Raw genomic sequence first — 5,231 nt, 5'->3', positions numbered from 1 at the left:
TAACTCTACTCTTGTGTACAGTGATCATTAAGAACTGGTATTAGCTGAAAGTTCAAATAATAATAATAATAATAATAATAATAATAATAATAATAATAATAATAATAATAATAATAATAATAATAATAATCGTATCAACTTCCTCAATAATGCAATGCAAAACTGAGAAACCATGCTTACATGTTATGGAAAACCGCTTGCTGAGGTCAACATCAGGAGAGGAATCTTCCAAGGGGACTCACTATCCCCACTACACTTTGTAGTAGCTATGATGTCTATGACATGAGTTCTGGAATAGAATAGAATTCCCGATGTTCACGGATGGCATCAAGCTGTTCGAGAAAGATGGAAAGAAAATGGGAATGCTAATCCAGATGGTAAAAATTATATCAGGAGGCATCAAGATGGGGTTTGGAATAGAAATGTGTGTTCTAATTGATATAGAAAGAGGAAAAGTAACAGGAAAAGAATGGCTAAAACTGTCAGGTGTAAATGTCATCAAGGACATCGATGAAGCAGGTTATAAATACCTGGGATATTATAAGTAAAGGCTATAAAACACCAGGAGATAGAGGAAAATAGTAGAAGTGAATACATGCAAAGAATCAAAGCTATAATGAAAACAAAGCTTAATCTTGGAAGCATGTTATAGGCCATAAAGGCCTATATCAGTGCTGGTTATCAGGTACAGTGCTTGAATAGTGAAGAGGAAGAAATCAGAACTAAGCAAAATAGGACAAAATAGAAAATTGATAAACCTGTACTAAGAAATGCACACAGGATCAGAGATTGACAGGCTTAAATGACTAATTAAAAGGTTGTGTCAACTTGGTAACTAGAACTCTGGGATAATATCTTAAAACTATTGAATTGAATGGCTAAAGAAAGCATAAAACAAAAATTAGAAAGTGGGATGAAGACCCAAAAGTATATAAAGGAAGATCAGGAAATGAGAGACTAAAAGAATGGCAAAGTAAACCAATGCATGGACAATTCATGAGGCAAAATGAAAAATTGGCCAGTAAGAAAACATTAGTGGCTACAGAGGGGAGAACTTTAGAGGGAAACTGAACGGATTATGGTAACACAATATTAAGACTTGAAGATATATTCAACGAACAATAGATGGAATTAACATTTCATCAAAGAAGAAACAATGAATTATTATTATTATTACTTGCTAAGCATCAACCCTAGTTGGAAAAGCAGGATGCTTTAAGCCCAGGGACCGCAACAGGGAAAATAGCCCAGTGAGGAAAGGAGACAAGGAAAAATAAAATATTTCAAGAACAGTAACATTTAAATAAATATTTCCTATAAAAACTGTGAAAACTTTAACTAAACAAGATAAAAGAAATGAGATAGAATAGTATGCCCGAGTGTACCCTCAAGCAAGAGAACTCTAACCCAAGACAGTGGAAGACCATGGTGCAGAGGCTATGGCACTACCCAAGACTAGAGAACAATAGTTTGGTTTTTGAGGGTCCTTCTCCTAGAAGAGCTGCTTACCATAGCTAAAGAGCCCATTCAGCACTTGCTCAGAATCAATATACAATAAGCAACGCAATGATGCACTGGCTAAAGCTCTTCATTGGAGTCTGTAGAAAATGCCAAATACAACGCAGTAAGACAATGGTATGAACGTCAACCTTAAGCCGTGGTAGAAAATGATCAGGCGAAGTTACTCTGAATTGTAATGGACGGAAAATATGTTACAAGTACATCGACAATACAACGAAGAAGGAATTAGTCATTGATGTTAGAGCGCCGTGGGACTCAAGAGTGGAAAATATGCTGAAAGAGGAAATAAAAATACCAATCCCTAAGAACTGGAATATAAAAGTAGAAGTAACGGCATTAATCATAACACTTGGATCATACCTAAAACATAATTGAAAAGGAATCTTGAAAACTAGTAGCCAATATAGCTCTACGACTTAGGGGAAGGTGCTACGGGAAATTGCCCATAATAGTGAAGGTAGTGATGGATTTCTATGGGAGCTGGGTGCAACCGAAAATTCCACATTATAAGCCACCAGTCTCGAGAGGCTGTGATTAGAAAAAAATTGTTAACAATAATCATCATGAAAATATTATTATTATTATTATTATTATTATTATTATTATTATTATTATTATTATTATTATTATTATTATTATTGTAAAATACTTAAATAAGACAACCGTGTAATATGGCTAAACTGTTTGATATCAAGCTTGGTTCAGTGACTTAAGCAGCTGTAAGAGAAAAAAATATATTAAGGTAAAAATAAAGTAGTTGAATCTCTAATCAAACAGAGGGAGTGTATGAAAACTAAAGGATGAAAATAACACTGGGTTGAAGGAATACCAAAACATCTTAGAGGAGAAACTAACATTTATTTCTCATAGATCTGATTTTCTGTACTTTATGAAGAACATAAAGATCCTGGTTTGATTAGCTCCTGCCTGATCGGGATACAGAGATTCTGATTTAAGTAAGGAGAACGACTAATGTTTATGCTCAAATATTACAAAGAATAAATAGATACAACATAACAATTTGGAAAATTAAGCATTTTCCCTTCTCTATCATCATACACAAGGCGAATGTACAAAACATACAAGAGATTAGGAAGCTTAAGACAAAGTTGAGCAAACAGACATTACCATGAGGCTGGAATTGACTAAATATACGAATGTAACTATTCGTATAAAAAGAGCTTATTTGTTAATAAGAACTTTTTTTTATTGCAAATAGAAATATCCATTGAGCATGGATAAGTCTCTTTTAATTTTCTGCTTATATTGAGGCATGTATAATGGGTAAATGATCTCTATTTACCTGTCATTTAAAGGCATATCTCTACCAATTGATTTTCCTTCCCATTGAATCTCAGTTATTTGGCTCTCTGACTATCAGCAATGATATAAATTAGATAAAACGTTGACTGAAATAACCATAAACACAAGGAGTAGTTGATACTTCATCTAGGTTTGATGCGTTGATTTTTTTTTTGAAAGAAAACTACGTCTATATACAATTCTATGTGAATAATTGACAGCAAGAATCTTAAACAGCGATATTCTCAGTGTTAATAAAACTATCTAGGAACGCATCCCTTTCATCTCATAAGAAGCTATTAAAATATATTTGAATTGCTGAAGATTCTTTCAAAGGTTACACCTTTATTCTTCTAATAAGTCCTTTTTCCTATAGTTAAGGATTACAGGGGCCAATTTCTGTTAACTACTAATGAGGAATATGATAAATAGTGCAATAAAAGAGGTTATGTCATTGTTTGATACGTTTACATTACTCAAAACTACTTGAGAAGGGAAAAAAAGGTAAAGGAGTTGTAGTAGTGAAGAAAGCAATTATTATGGCCTTTTCTTGTTCATAGAGACTGCCAATAAAAAAAGAAAATTGACCATAATATTGAACTCCTTTCATTTAACGCCCCACACTTGACTACTCTTCTCATGTTTACTCTGGTAGTAGGTATTATTAAAAACAAATGAGAATAAAAGTGATAGGTCATTTAACACAGGTAACTTGAACTAAATAGACATTTCTTATGAATCAAATATCTTAATACTGTTCTTTTAAATCTGTTAGAGGTAGATAAAGGAAGTTTTTGAGCTAAGGACCCATAACTATGTGGGACTTACCAATCTGCTCATGATTTTGGGAAAAGGTAGCTATATACTAGGTATGTATATTAAGCATGTATGTGGGAATAGCTTTTTCAATTTACTCAAGATGCATATACCAGTGTTTAATATGTATCCTTATAGCGTTAAATCTATTGGACTACTTTTAGCAAAATGCACTAGTCCAAAAATTCTACATCTAATATTTTATGGTAAATATATGATTTCTCATCACTAATTTTACTATATCAGTTATTTTAAAAGTGATGTGACAATACTTTTGGCAAATAACTTAAAAGTTACCACTGATGCACGCTCCTTTTATTTAATTATCACTCTTTAATATTTAAAATCCAATGAAAAATTTATTTTGATAATACGATATTGTTAAAGGGAGGAATCTATTTTTATGTCCTAGTTTAAATGTATGTTACTTTTGATTTACCTTTTCATAAATTCGGTATTTACAAAAGTAAAATATTTTACTTTTGTAAATACCAAATTTGTGAAAAGTTAAATTTGGTATTCACAAAAGTGAAATATATATGCATACAAGGACAGAAAAAATAGATTCCTCCCTCTAACAATTTCTTATTATCAAAAAATTGTTTTCCATTGGATTTTTAGTATTAAAGAGTGATGAGTAAATAAAAGGAGCGAGCATCAGTCGTAACTTCAAAGTCATTTGCCAAAAGTATTGTATGTCACATCACTTTAGTTTCCGATGAGATTATCGTTTCATATATTTTTCAAATATGTAACAACGATTGATTTCTTTTGACTCTGTCATCAGAAAGATCTGCATTTTAATTAAGCAAATGGCACTAACATGAGGCCAAACTATTCGTAGGGTAAAAATGTCTGCAGGTGTCATTGTTAGATCAGATAATCGAGATAACAGTAACTGAGGCTAAAAGTTACTAACTAATTACGATTTAAATGATTCAAGAACATGGCCTGAGGCCGTCCTTTTTATTCGACGTACTTGTTTTATCATTCAAGATTTGTGCTTATCGATGTTTATGATCTGGTTTCTTCTTCCTTAGATTTATATCAGTATTTTTATTCGTAAAAAGAACTTTTACCAAATCAAAATTGAGCCTCATTATATGCATTTTTTTTGTCATTTCTCTGGAATAGGCCTATATTTTCTTATTAAAAACTAAGCAAATTTTACGGATTTGATGAGATGGGGCACTTTACAAAAAAAACAATAAAGGTAGTTTTATGAGAATATTACGATCATCAACTCGCTAGAATGGCAAAGCTTTCTTGAAGAAGTTATTGAATCTGCAGAAAGGAAGATCTATGAGCACACAATTAGGCCATGAAATGATTACAACACCATAATAAGATATGGCGTTTAACAATACTAATCAGCCACTAGGTCTTTTTTCAATTATGATAACTTGAACTTCCACACTTTTCATGCAACTATGTGTCACTGAGAGAACGCCTTTTCTTCTTCTATGGGAAGTTATTAAGTGATCAATTATTAAGAGATAAATGCTCTGTTGAAAAGGACTTTGGATATTAAGAAAACTATTGCAAATATACCTCACGACAAGAACATAGCTTGTTACAAGACTTACCGCTTT

This window comes from Palaemon carinicauda, chromosome 19, assembly GCF_036898095.1.
Source record: "Palaemon carinicauda isolate YSFRI2023 chromosome 19, ASM3689809v2, whole genome shotgun sequence".
Lineage (NCBI taxonomy): Eukaryota > Metazoa > Arthropoda > Malacostraca > Decapoda > Palaemonidae > Palaemon > Palaemon carinicauda.
The sequence above is the reverse complement of the archived record's forward strand: the minus strand, read 5'-3'. Positions refer to the sequence as shown.